Source organism: Polypterus senegalus, chromosome 13, assembly GCF_016835505.1.
Source record: "Polypterus senegalus isolate Bchr_013 chromosome 13, ASM1683550v1, whole genome shotgun sequence".
In the NCBI taxonomy this organism is placed as follows: domain Eukaryota; kingdom Metazoa; phylum Chordata; class Cladistia; order Polypteriformes; family Polypteridae; genus Polypterus; species Polypterus senegalus.
Genome location: NC_053166.1, coordinates 159976755 through 159991581, shown reverse-complemented (window position 1 = coordinate 159991581; position 14827 = coordinate 159976755). Strand labels below are relative to the sequence as shown.

At 43.0% G+C, this 14827-nt stretch overlaps 1 protein-coding gene across 4 annotated transcripts in view; it reads left to right on the top strand.

Moving 5' to 3' along the window:
* Positions 1-5042: 5042 nt before the first annotated feature.
* Positions 5043-14827, top strand: part of myh11b (myosin, heavy chain 11b, smooth muscle) — a 77990-nt gene continuing 68205 nt past the window's right edge. For 2 of the 4 annotated variants that reach the window (XM_039775315.1, XM_039775312.1), the window contains exons 1-2: positions 5045-5233; positions 11502-11726. The gene's annotated coding sequence lies outside the window, so the exon portion shown is untranslated. Of the gene's footprint in view, positions 5234-11422; positions 11727-14827 lie in introns of those variants that run through there. The other 2 variants (XM_039775316.1, XM_039775313.1) reach the window with 2 other exon arrangements.

Genomic DNA, 14827 nt, shown 5'->3' with positions numbered 1-14827 from the left:
TGACCCTGTGTTCGGATTCAGCGGGTTGGAAAATGGATGGATGGATTGACATTACCCCACACTCATTCTCATCAAATGCTGTAGTGGCTGAGGCTGCCTACCTCAGTGTCGGTACCTTAGCAAGGGCCAGAAGTCATCCCACTAAGAAGGCACACTCCCGTTGGGACTTCCCCTGAAACGGCTACAATTTAAACTACCTTAGCAAAGGCCAAGAGTCGCTTCAAGAACGGCAATCCTGCAGGAATTCACGGATGCGATGCTCCATTTCCAGATCACTACCTCTGAACAGGCTGCACAAATCTAGCTGAACGAGCACAGCTCGCATCTGAACAAACAGGTGAGGCCAGTTACTCCAACAAAGATGTTTTCCTGATCACCACCTTTTAAAAGAGCTAAACAAATAACGAATCACTTGAACAAGCACACTGCGGCAGATGATATCAATAAACATGGCAAGTTTCAGTGAGATAATATTTTTAGTAAGTTATATCAGTCAAAAATTGGACGATTGAGAATTTCCCTTTGTTTTTGCTACCTGTCAACCTGACGTTATTTTAGGCTAATTATGAGATGTAAGTTAAACAACAAAGTCTCCTAAAGCACTTATTTTACATCTTCTCGCAAACATACACACACTGGTTAGTTTATCTAAGCTCCAATGTAAACGGTCTAATCTATATACGTATACATATATAAATAATGCAAAGTTCACTGACTCACTCACTCAACACAAACACCATTTCCCAGTCATGCCAGTCATTCTCCAACCTGCAATATCCTAACTACAGGGTCACAGGGGGTCTGCTGGAGCCAATCCCAGCCAGCACAGGGTGCAAGGCAGGAACAAATCCCCGGGCAGGGCGCCAGCGCACCGCAGGGAACGCCATTTCCCATTTAGTTAAAAAAACTGAAATTTGTCCGGATGGTACATCCAAGTCAGTAGGTATCTGCTAAGAAAGGACAATATTTAGGGGTAACCTGTACAAACGAAAAACTAAATACCTCATAATCTCAAAACTAGTTTTGACTGAAATTTGGTAGTGCTATAGAAAAATGAAAATTAGCCCAGCAGTGTATTTTTTTTTTTTTGTTGTGTTTCTTTTATGGGGCGATACGGTGGCGCAGTGGGTAGCGCTGCTGCCTTGCAGGTAGGAGATTCGGGATCGCTTCCCAGGTCCTCCCTGAGTGGAGTTTGCATGTTCTCCCCGAGTCTGCGTGCGTTTCCTCCCACAGTCCAAAGACATGCAGGTTAGGTGCATTGGCGATTCTAAAATGACCCTGGTGTGTGCTTGATGTGTGTGTGTGTGCGTGCCCTGCGGTGGGCTGGCGCCCTGCCCGGGGTTTGTTTCCTGCCTTGCGCCCTGTGTTGGCTGGGATTGGCTCCAGCAGACTGCCATGACCCTGTGTTAGGATATAGCGGGTTGGATAATGGATGGATGGATGTTTCATTTATGGACATTTAGTAATATTACACTACCATACATGCTCTGCCCTGCACTGAAAAGCGGCTTAATGCAGATGAAGAAGGGAGCAGAGGTGATTGACAGGTCACATGAATATCACCACTAACCAATAGGGAGGGCAGACGACTCAAGGCGGGGCCATGTCCGATACAGGTAAAAAAAGACGTGATCACGTTGTGAAATGGAAGGAGTTTGGCGAGGCTCAAGGAAGATGCAAAGCTCAGTGGTGAGCAAGCACAGTTTTTTTGCTTTCACTGCCGACACTCATAGATGCGTACCAACTGTCATCTTGATTATCTTTTCCGACCTGCTGACCTCCAGCCCCTGGACACAGCGCCGAAACTACAGTGCAACAAGGACTGACCAAGCCCGATCAGGGAGCTTAAATCACACAACACCTAACATTGGTCTTAGATTGTGCGGCAAGAATTTCTGATGGGGAAGCCACAGAAATTGGGTTGCGACACTTGAAGCTACTGCTCTGCATGCCTACTGCTGTTCATGTTAATACATCAGTATAACACGTACAGTACCAGCACTTATGCATACCCACTTCAAGCAACAGATGGCGCATCACAAACATTAACACTGTTTATAGGAATCCCAAACTGCATATAACAACAACAACAACATTTATTTATAGAGCACGTTTTCATCCAAAATAATTAGCTCAAAGTGTTTTACAAGTTAAAGAAGTAAAAAGAAAAATATAAAAATAAGATTAGGCAATACTAAGTAACAAAGAATAAAGTAAGGGCCGATGGCCAGTAGGACAGAAAAAAAAAACAAACTCCACAGGACTGGAGAAGAAAAAAAAAGAAAATCTGCAGGGGTTCTGAGGCCACGAGACCACCCACCCAGCCCCCATACTACCTAACATAAATGATCTAAATCAGTCCTCATGCTTTTCAGGCATATGGGAGGAATGGTGGCTCTGAGGCTAAGGATCTGCACAGGTGACTGTCCATCCATGGCCAGTCATGGCTCAGTGAGATCGCAACCTCTGGTAGCACCTCATTTAGGCCAGCTACAGATGACCAGCTGTCCATAGCTTAAAACATGGCTCAATTTGAAGGTGCCCTCTGGTGGCACCTCACTTGGCCCAAATACAAGTGACCATCAGTCCATAGGTTGCCAGTTCGAATCCCGTAAATGCCAATAGGGACTCTGCTCTGTTGGCCCCTTGAGCAAGGAAGGCCCTGCAATTGCAGAGCGCTTTGAGTAGTGAGAAAAGCGCTATATAAATGCAAAGAATTATTATACAGTGCATTTTATTACAACAGATGTTTATAATGCACCATCTGTTGGAATGACATTATTATAACATGCATACAAAATAGATTCCAGTAGATAGTGCACTGCAAGCATTACAGTTGAGTTAGCATTAATTATGTAGATTCAACCCATCTTAGACGGATAGCACAGCAGGTCAACCTTAATAAAAGGATAAATGTCTGTGTATCAAAGTGTGTGTCTGTTTGCTATGTCTCTGTCATTTCAGCAGATGGCGCATCACAAACATTTGTAATAATGAAACAAATTGTATTTGCCATTCCAAGAGATGGCATAAACATTACCACAGTTTTTACGAATCCAATACCAAATAGCATATAACAGAGATTTCAACAGATGGCACAATAAACATATTTTTAGTAATACATTTAATTCTTACACATGTTTGTGATGCGCCTTCTGTTGGAATGACATAGCCAATGCAACCTGACAGACATACAGAGGCACCCACAGCTGGTCTTGGCATGATGGAATAATGTTCTGAAACATTTCACTTCTGAAATCCTGTGAAGTACAGTGCAAGTGAGGCAACAGAAAACTTGTATGACAGTGCTGTCCCATAACATTCTGTTCATTCAGTCTTTAAGTTAAAACTCATGCAGCATCAAAATAAATAATTTGTGTATAGAAATTAAATTATTATTATTTTTATAAATGCATTATATTAAGAAAATAAAAGGGTTATGGTGTCATTTTTGACAATCTGGTATAATCTATGATCATGGACATATATTGTTGCCAAGGCCCCCCATCATCTATCCATCCATTATCCTACCTGCTATATCCTAATACAGGGTCACAGGGGTCTGCTGGAGCCAATCCCAGCCATCACAGGGCGCAAGGCAGGAACAAACCCCGGGCAGGGCACCAGCCCACTGCAGGGCACACAGACCCACCACACACTGGGGACAATTTAGAATCGCCAATGCACCTAACCTGCATGTTTTTGGACTGTGGGAGGAAACCCACGCAGACTCGGGGAGAACATGCAAACTCCACGCAGGGAGGACCCGAGAAGCGAACCCAGATCTCCTTACCGCTACCCACTGCGCCACCGTGCCGCCCAGCCTCCCCATCAATGCATCCAAATTTCCAGTGCAATAAAAAAAACAGAATTAAAGGTAGGCACCAAATTGTGTCCATGATTAAAATGTGAAAAAAGGGAACCCTATCTTGTAAAGTGTTAATTCTCCTTTTTTGTGAGCCACTGCCCACCAAAAGGTCTGTGCACGTCACTGTCTAACGGACTCCCGTTAAAGAGTAGTCTCAAAATCGGCCCATAATGTATTCTAAAACTTTTCCTTCTAAACCTTCGCAAGCCCGTCCTTTTCTGTCTCGTGTGGGGAGACGGCCTGTGGTGCCGCACAGACAGCTTGATGTCACTGAGCTAATCCAGTCCTTCCCTACCTCAGTCCTGGGGGCCCACTGTGGCTGCAGGTTTTTGTTCCAACCAGCTTCTGTTTTTAATTGGACTCCTGGGCTAATTAAGTGATGTGTTATCTCCCAAGTTCTGTGTTTTGGGAACAATATAGAAATTAGAAAACTAAGTTTGGTAAAAATATATATATATATACTGTATATATATATTAAAATGTACCAAGCAATTATATGGGAGTAATGTTTTTTTTCTCTTATATATTTTCATTTTGATATTCATTCTACGTTTCTAGGTGTTCTAATTGTTTAATTAATCCATTATTTACTAATTAGTGGGTCTGACTCTAAAGTAGTTGCCACATTTGATTATTCCGTGTTGTTTGCCTGGGTGTCTGCTCGCCTCATTTTTAATTGTCATTAATAAGATACAACGAAGGGGAAAAACTGCATAGAGAAAGAGCAAAATAGAATGAAACCAACAAACGAGTGTGAAACATTTAAACTTATTGCAAAAGTAAATGTCTTATTAATGTAAAAATCTTGCTGCTGTGCTTTTCTGAATGTAGAATAAAAGAAAAAAAAATACCAGCTAAATAAATGAGATCAGTGCTATCAGGCGTTGTCACTGATTAGGAATCTGGTTGGAACAAAAACCTGCAGCCGCTGTGGGCCCCCCAGGACCGAGGTTGGGAAACACTGATAATCCACACCATTAAATGTAATGCTAGTTTCCCCTTGTGTGCTGTATAATCTATTTATAGTCTTGGTCAAACAGTTTATACACTCCAAAGCTACATCCTACCTAAATTGTTATAAAATATAATTGCATAAGTTAAATATTACAAGTTCTATTTAATACATTAAAAAAAAAATCTCTATATATTTTTCATCCCCTTAGAGTCAGAGATCCAGACACGTGGCATCGTCCACATACTGTACATCCTGAGAAGTTGGCTAAGGAGACGCTCTGGTCTGATTGGGTTACATGCAGAACTGAAATCCACAAGTAAGACTCTGGCATAAGTAGACGAGGTGTTTAAATTCTACAAGCTGGAGTGGAGATCCATGTTCACTGCATCTTCAACTGACCTGTCGGCATGGTAAGCAAACTGTGGAGGGTCAAGCAGATAGTCTGTGACAGGCTTGATACGCCAAAGCAGTGGTTACCAGACTCAGTCCTGGGGACCCACAGTGGCTTCAGGTTTTTGTTCCAACCAGATTCACAATTGGTGATAATAACCAATAACAACTGAGCTCACTTAATTAGCTGATCTTTTTTATTCTTCTCTTATTCTGCATTCAGAAAAACAGAACAGTCTGGTTTTTACATTTATAAGCCATTCAGAAATATTTTTTCTAAAGCTATAAATGCTGAACCTTCTTTTGTTGTTTTCCTATTTCCCCTTTTCCTGTGTAGTTTCTTCTTCTTTCGGCTGCTCTGAACATTCATCATCACACCTCCAATTTCCAGCTTCATACTCATCACTCAGTCTGACGCTCACCTCCAAAACACTCTTGACGTGCTGTTCCTTCAGAATAACACCTACTCCATTTCTCCTCCCATCCACACCATGATAGAACAATTTGAATCCCCCTCCAATCCACCTGTCCTTACCCCCATTCCATTTAGTCTCTTGCATGCACAATATATCGACCTTCCTTCTCTCCATCATATCTGCCAACTCGCTCCTCTTACCAGTCATACTGCCATCATTCAAAGTTCCTACCCTCAGTTCCACTCTCTTTACTTTCCTCCTCTTCTCCTGCCTCTGGACACGTCTCCCCCCTCTTCTTCTCCTTCAGCCAACAGTAGCCCAATTTCCGCCAGCACCCTGTTGCCTAACAGTACTGGTGGCGGTCGTTGTTAACCCGGGGCTCGGCCGATCCGGTATGGAAATTTGTATTGTTGGCCACATATTGATTTGGCAAAATTTTACACCGGATGCCCTTCCTGATTTAACCCTAATAGTGACCATTAACAACCAGCACAGCAGACACTCAGAATGATGAAAGCAAAAAAACAACTTCAGTGTCAGACCCACTAATTAGTAAAGAATCGATTAAATAACCAGAACGCCTGGAAAAGCAGAATGAAAATTAAGTTCAAAATACTGTTAGCGACTTAAAAAAACCTACCTATTCCCCATATAACAGTCAGTCAGTCAGCCATTATCTAACCCACCATATCCTAACACAGCATCACAGGGGTCTGCTGTAGCCGATCCCAGCCAACGCAGGGCGCAAGGCAGGAAGCAAACCCCGGGCAGGATGTCAGCCCACCGCAGGACACACACACACACCAACACACTGGGGACAATTTAGGTCCTCAAATGTACCTAACCTGCATGTCTTTGGACTGTGGGAAGAAACCCACGCAGACACGGGGAGAACATGCAAACTCCATGCAGGGAGGACCCGGGAAGCGAACCCGGGTCTCCTAACTGCAAGGCAGCAGTGCTACCCACTGTGCCACCGTGCCACCCCCCCCATATCACAGCTTATTGCATTTTAATAAAAATCTACCAAACTTAGTTTGTAATTTCTACATTGACTCCAAAACACAGAAACTGGGAAATAACGACTCACATAATTAGGCTAAGAGTCCAATGAAAAATGGGAGTTGGTTGGAACAAAAACCTGCAGCCGCAGGGGGTCCCCAGGCCCGAGATTGAGAATCCCTGCTCTAAAGAATCCGACGTTCAGATGACTTCATTATGACCACAGTCTCATTTAGACTGTAAGTGTTTTCCTTCTTCAGTTCGGGGATGATTGCGGATTCTTTGAAACAGGTAGGAAGTTTGTATTGAGTCAAAGGGTGAGTGACAATTTCTGCAAATACACGAGAAAACAATGTACTGTATGAAGGCTGATTTATACTTCTGTGTCGAGCCTGCACCGTAGTCTGCATTGTCTATGGTGTAGCCTGAGGCGCATCTTCTCAAAAATGTGACACTATGTGTTGCATCGATGCAAACCTTACACAGGCCCCTACCAGTCTGATTGGCCAGTTTGGTAACTATGCATTTCCTGAAATGTGTTTTTGTTCATCTTCCAGTTTGGAAGTTGGCAAATTTATGAAAAGGTGAGGGACAAACACGTTTTGCCTATGGAAGAAAATGTGTAGCAAGAAAGGTAGGTGATCCTGGAGGAAGAAAAGTGCCTGCATTATAATGGATCGTTCACTTTTCTTGCACGCTGCAAGCACCTCCAACTAATGTTCAGGCCTGTGTCTTTGCAGAAGTATAAACTGCTTTTGGTGGTGTAGGTTTGACACAAATGTAAAAATCAGCCTTTAGTGCCTGGACCAGAAGTTTCACGACATTTCTGTCTCCAGAAGAGCAAATGGACTTCATGCATAGAAATCTGGAGAAGGGAGGTGCAGCAGGGCCTTCATAACACATAGGCACGCTGGGCAGTTGCCCGGGGGCCTCATGCTAATCTATGTATGTTGGGACTTGCTGAGTGGTTGTGTAGGTAGGGGACCCCGCGCACTGCTTTGCCCGGGGGCCTATAATGCTGTAAAGACGGCCCAGAGGTGCAGTCAGACTGACAGAAAGATCAATCAGATGGTTTGATGTCCTGAGTGATGGAGAGGGGCTTCTCAAACCTGAAATAAAAACTCTTCTGCTGGTCAGGTATTGAAATGGTCTGTGGTTGAGCCGAGACCAGCCAGGTCTTAAACCCTTCACCTTTTGGGTCTAATGGACTCCTGAAGGGCACAAGAGTAGTGAGTGATTTAGTCAGAGGGTCAGTAGCTGAACAGGGATCACCGGCTTTTCCATCTCCCGTGCCACTGCCACCAGCATGCCGTTTTTGGGCGTGCTATGTGCTGGCAAGTCTTCCCACGTCTGTGCACATCATTTGTTAACTGGAGAGACCGGGGTGCCCGCACTGTGTAACATGACCCCAGGCTGTGGCCTGCACGCTCGTTTGCATGGAACTCCTGGCTTGTGGGGTAGAAGGAAGAAAGAAAGAAAGGCAGGCAGGCATTGAGGCGACAAGAGTGAAGGAGTCGGAGGAGTGACACCATATTTAGGCAGCTGCTCCGCTGCCAGAATGCCGAGGGATTCTCTGTCGGCCCTCATTTCCCTTATATGGGAACTCCGCTGGCAGGATCCCCTCTTTGTATCGTACCATGACAAGGACCAGACATCCCCGATGCTTTCCATCGTTGCCCTTTCTCCCTCTCTGCTGCGTCTGCTTCTCCGAGTACATACCTGGAGTCTTGGAAAAAAAAAAAAACACGCACATAAAAAACAAACATCTACGGGTGATTTATAGCAAGAAACGGGAGCCTTTCCCTTATATAGGAGGGATGAGCCTGCCCTGTCCCGCTAGAGAGAAAAGGAGGAGGGCGAGGAGCAGATACGTGGGTTCAGTCAAGCAGCCAGAGAAACGAAAGAGATATAGGAAGACATCAAAACTGTAACCCAATGTTTGATACAATGGGGGGTGGGGGATCAGCGTATTATTGAATATCAATCAATCAACATTTATTTATATAGCACATTTTCATACAAAAAAATGTAGCTCAAAGTGCTTTACAAAATGAAGAATAGAAAAATAGAAGACACAATAAAAAATAAACATAAGTCAACATTAATTGACATAGAATAAGTAAGGTCCGATGGCCAGGGTGGACAGAAAAAAAAAAAAAAAATCTCCAAATGCTGGAGAAAAAAAATAAAATCTGTAGGGGTTCCAGACCACGAGACCGCCAAGTATAATAAATAACGAATGAATAATGAATAACGCCGAACAGAGACAGCACCAATCCCAAGTCATGGTACTGGCTGAGTGGAGATATAGTGCTCAGAGGTCTTGATCCCACAGGCAGCACAAGAGTAGAAAACCATTTGCACATAAACCCCAAAAGGTGTCTTTGGACAAAATGGAGGGTGGGGGTCAGTTTGAATGAAGGGAATCATTCTTTAAAAAAATAAAAAAATAAGCATTACTTATAAAGATTAGGAAAGCACTTATTGTGGCTCTGTTATAATATAGTGCCTTACTGGAGTCATTCAAAACAATTCATGCAAATGTCTAACATTCAAAATCAATCCAGGGTGGGGTGGAGTGGTCAGTATGAATGAGAGGAAGCCACATATTGCTGAAACACAGAAGATTCTAACGTGTAAAATCAGTTAAGGATTGTGGCTGTGCAGTATATAGCGCCTTTCAGGAGTCAACGCTCTTGGATCCATCAGCAACACACCAGTAGAAAATCATTTGCATTTACAAACCAGAAAGCTGTCGTAGAATGAAGAGGTCAGTTTGAATGAAGGGGATGAGAATATTGTTGAAAGAAAGACAAAGCCTTACTTGTAAAGATTCAGTAGTAGAAAGCCAAAGTGTTATTGTCTATGCGTTATAATATAGTGCCTCCCGGGGTCATACAAAATAATTGATGCATGAATCCAAATGGTCAGTACGAATGAAAAGGAATCGGCATATTGAAAGATTCTAACGTGTATAGAGAGGTAAGGTGGCACAAAATCGCTATAGTATCGGGTGGTTGTGTTGTATATAGTGCCTTTCAGGAGTCAAAAGTTCTTGAGTCCACAAAAAGCACACCAGTAGAAAAATATTTGCATGTACGTAAACCCATAAATTGTGATATTTGGGGGTGGGAACAGTGCAAAAATGGAGGGGCTAATTTTGAATGAAGGGAATTGGCACATTATTGAAATAAAGAAAAGGCAGCAGAAACCCAAAGCATTACTGTGGCTGAGTTATAATATAGTGGCTTTCAGTAGTCATACAAACTAATTCACGCAAAGGTTGTGTGTCTAAAAGCAACACAGGGCAGGATGGAGAGGTCGGTACGAATTGAGGGAACAAGCGTATCGTTGAAACAGAGATTCTAAAATGGAAAGGTAAGGCAGCACAAAGTCAGTATACTGTTGTGGTTGTGTTTATATATATATATATATATATATGTGTATGTATATATGTATGTATGTATATGTATAGTGCCTTTCAACACTCAAATTTCTTGGATCCACAAGCATCACCAAATAGAAAAGCATTTGCATTTAAACCCAAAAAGGTATCATTTGGAGGTTAGACAAAATGGAGGGGTCAGTTTGAATGAAGGGAATTAACTTCTTGTTGAAATAAAGAAAAGCCTTACTTATACAGATTAGGTACCAAAAAGCCAAAGTAGTGTTGTGTCTTTTTTTTTATAATATAGTGCCTTTCAGTAGTCATTTAAAACAATTGATGCTAAAGTTTTGCATTGCAAAGCAAAACAGGGCAGGATGGAGTGTTCAGTACAAATGAGAGGAATCGTCGTATTGTTGAAACAGAGACGATTTGAACATGTTGAGGTAAAGCAACCCCAAGTCAGTATACTGTTGTGGTTGTGTTGTATATAGTGCCTTTCAGGAGTCAGAGTTACTGGGTCCACAAGCAACACACCAGCAGAAAAAGTATCTGCATGTACGTAAACTCATAAAGGTGATATTTGGGGGTGGGAACGGTGGAAAGAATGGAGAGGTTCAGCACATTGTTGATGTAAAGAAAGACAGCAGAAAGCCAAAGCGGCGTTGTGGCTGACTTATGATATAGTGCCTTTCAGTAGTAATGCAAAGCAATTAACGCAAAGGTCTTGTATCCAAAAACAATACAGGGCAGGATGGAGTGGTCAGCTTGAACAGTGTCATCTCCAGGCAGAGGAGCAGCTTCAGAGACAGACTTCTGTCACCGTCCGGCTCCACTGACAGACTGAGGAGACCCCACACTATTAACATTATACAAAGTTATTGTCTGTTACTGTTCAATTCCATTATGTGAATTTCCCTTGGGATTAATAAAGTATAAACATTAACATTATACAATCTATCTTATTGTCTATTATACCTGCATTTTCTATTAGTCTTTAATTTAATATTGTTTTCACATGTATCATCTATCTATCTATCTATCTGGATTATGTATCTAATTTCCCTATCTTGGGATTAATAATAGTATCTATCTATCTATCTATCTATCTATCTATCTATCTATCTATCTATCTATCTCATATAGTGCCTTTCATCTATCTATCTATCTATCTATCTATCTATCTATCTATCTATCTATCTATCTATCTATCTATCTGTAAAGGTAAGGCAGCACAAAGTCAGTATACTATTGTGGCTCAATTCATGCAAAGTTCTTCTAGCCAGTACAGGGCAGGATGGAGGTCTTTTTCCATTCCTACTACATATAATGTTACATTTTTTTTTATGACCAGAAATGAAAAGCTTTGATCTCTGGTCTTTTTTTTGGAGTTTGGTGAAGTTTAAAACATCTTACAGTTAAAAAGGAATGAGACTATTAAGACTGATGATATAGTGCCTTACAGGGTTGAAATGTCATTCACAGAAAGCAGCAGGAGTCTCGGCTGAGCGGCTGATACCAGCATGTGAGCCCGGACTTGGCTTCCTCTGGTGGGAGGGGCTCCCTCCTCAGCCCCGCCTCCTCCCCTGTTGAAATACCCCGCTGAGAGCACAACATGGTAATTTGGACTGTTCATCTGTGGAACAGGCTTTTCAAATCTGCAGCTCCACGGACCAAGCCCAGCCCAGCCCAGCCCAGCCAGCCACTCTTGTGAGTATCCATCTCCTCAGCCAGCCGGCCGGCCAGACATCCTCTGGCTTGTTTCCACTCTCTGGTTCTTCTGCTCACCTGTGTACCTCTCTGCCTTTTGACAAGCTTCTCTTCTCCTGCTCTGGACTAGGGATTTAGCTCTTTCTGCTCGGCTCCTACCCACACCCACCTGTGGAAAAGGGTAAAAAATAAAATAAAATTTAAAACATTACAAAAAAAAATGTGTTTTTCTGTCTCTCGGCTCCTCCCGGCTGTTCATCTGTCTTCCTGATTTTCCTCTACCCTCGCACTGCCTGTCTGCATGGCTCATCTAAACGGGTCTCGGGTGGCTTTTGAGTTTGTTTTAAATTGCTCCTTCCTGTTTTAGTGAAATAACTTCAGTAATTGCGGAGAGACAGACATCTGCTCTGTTCCTGTACGGGTGAAAAAAGGCAGTGCAATGGCTGTAAAAGGTGCTATAAAAAAGGTCAACACTGAAGGACGCACAGAGCTCTTTCATCAAGTGGCTCAGTGTGAGGGTCAGGCTTGTTAGGTCTGTTTGCAGTATATTATATAGTGCCTTTCATTATCTGCATACCATACTGTGCCTTTCATATGTGTTTACTATACGGTGCCTTTGACATCTAGATCTGTTATACAGAGTCTCCCAAATCTATCATATAGTGTCTTTCACACCCATTCATCTATATGTTATAGTGTCCTTCAAACTGTACCTCTCCTATCTGCCTGTGTTCAGTGTATTATATAGTGCCTTTCCTTATCTATCCATCTGTCTTATCCCTCTATCACATGCCACAGATAGTTTCAGCATGCACCTCTCTCTCACACACACATGACTATACGTATTCCTCTCAGAGGCTCATTGGTGTCTTTTTCTGTGTTTTTACGAGATGTGATGCCTTGTGAATTCCGAATTTGATGAACGAGAAATGACATTCCACATCTTCTCTTTTATGGTCTGTTCTCTCTTCCTCTTCTACCTTCCTCATTCTGTGCTCAACCACCTCGTTCCGCTGTCCCTTCTCACACGCTCTGTTTTGAACTGGCATCCCGTCCAGCGTCCAGTGTAGGCTGAAAGCTCACAAAATGCCTGCCTCTTCATCTCCCGACATCTGCAGGATGGGCTCTCTGTGCCCTTCTTCCTTTTTTAGAAGGCGGCTGTCTCTTCTCCCGCTTTAGATCCACTGCCAGGAGATGCAGAGCGCCTCATATGGAGGACTGCTAAATTGTTCAGCCCACATACTTGCAGGTACTTTATGTGTTTCACTGACCCACTGAAAACCCCTTCTAATGAAAGATGCTGCAAAAGGCGCTACATTAGAGAAGCCTCCTGTTGTTCTAAGCTATATATATAAGTGAAGCCTTCTCTGATATTTTTGTCATTTCCGTGACTTTATATTAAAGATGTTTGGCAGGCGACCAGCTTTTCTGGACTGAAACCATCTGCTGAATGGCTGGCGCGCTGTCATGACATGACCTTATCGTCGTAAAACAAGGAAATGCAATTCAAATGTATTTACAGAAATTGACAAACCATTTAGTTATTCATTTTCAGATTCAGTTTCTCATGTGTTGGTTTTCATTGAAGCTAAATAAAAAAATCATTTTAACAAAAGGACAGTTCAGTTATGTGGTTAGAATCTCTGCCTGACCCACGCCTCTGTGGTGCTTGCATGTTCTCCCTTTGGCCTTGTGAGTTCTCCTCCTACATCTGAAAGGTATGCAGGTTAGGTGAATTGGAGTGAGCCCTGAGGGGAACTGGCATCTAGTCCAGGGGTCCAATACAGAGGCCCCCATGAGCCTACATAACTCTAAATTGGACTTTTAGATGCATTGTAGGTCAGTAATCAAAAATCCAGGCCACTCTGTATACAGTATTCTGTAAAATACCTAGGGGCCATTGGACATAACTTATGGACACACTAAGGACAAGTAGCTAAGAAGGGAACCTCCAAAGTGTGTGTTCAGTGGAGCCATTAGAGCTTCTCTGAAGGGGGTTAAGTGATCTGATTTTAGGACAAACCAGGGATCAGCTTTCAAGATAGGGTAAGACTCCTAGAAGTGCCTATGTGATGTTTGCATGTTCTCCCTTTGGCCTTGTGAGTTCTCCTCCCACATCAGGTCAGGTGTACAGGCAGTTCTGAACTGGCCCAAACTAAGTGAGTCAGCCCTGAGGTGAACTGCCATCCTGTCCAGGGTCCAATGTAGGCCCCCATGACATTACCTTGGATTCAATGAATTTATGCTTGCTGGGGTAGACTCCAGCTGCCCCGTGACCCTGTCCTGGATAAGTGGGTTGGAAAAATGGATGGATGGATTTGTTTAGGAAGGATCGATAGTTGGATTTATACGTGTGTGTGAGGGAGTGACAGGCTGAAGATCTCAATGGCAGCATCCCTCCACCTCGGTCACCTTGTGAGGCCCCCATCTGAGATGTGACTGAGCTCTTCTTGCTCGAATCCCAACCTCTTTATTTGCTCATCCTGAAGTGTCCCCCTTTTGTCTGTCAGTGTTGCCCTTTTCTCTTTATTGGACATTAGTTTCCATTTGATTTCCTCCTAAATTTGTTAGTTTGATCCCAAGGCCAGACGGCCCATCCATTCCATGCCCTGGGGTTTTTTTTTCTTATTGAAATAAACAGTTGTTTTGTCAATGAGACTTTTGTAGGACTCGAGTATTCCGTCCCATATGTCTCTATATTTTCTATACTTCCATTAGCTGAGCCCCTCGTCCACCGTCATTCAGTTCTCCCCTTCGAGATCAACATTATTCCTAGAAAAAGCTTAGAAAGTTTATTAAATGTCGTGTAATGCATAGAAAAGATGGATGAGGTGGCATGCCGGCTCAGCTGGATTTCTGTTTACAAAGAGGACTGCTGTAAATATGGAAAAAAAGCAAAGAAAAGCACTTTTCCCAAATATGGGCATCTGAACTCGTCGGACCAGAGGACGGCATTCTTCTGCAGAGAAGCTGGGCTGCCACTGCGTCAGTTTTAAGGGGAGCCTTTCTAGAATATTCCTGTGGGGTTATCCAGTTGAGCAGTAAAGGGGGTTGAGGGATTTGAATCATTCCAGAATTTGGACCCCCAGCCCCCTTAATGT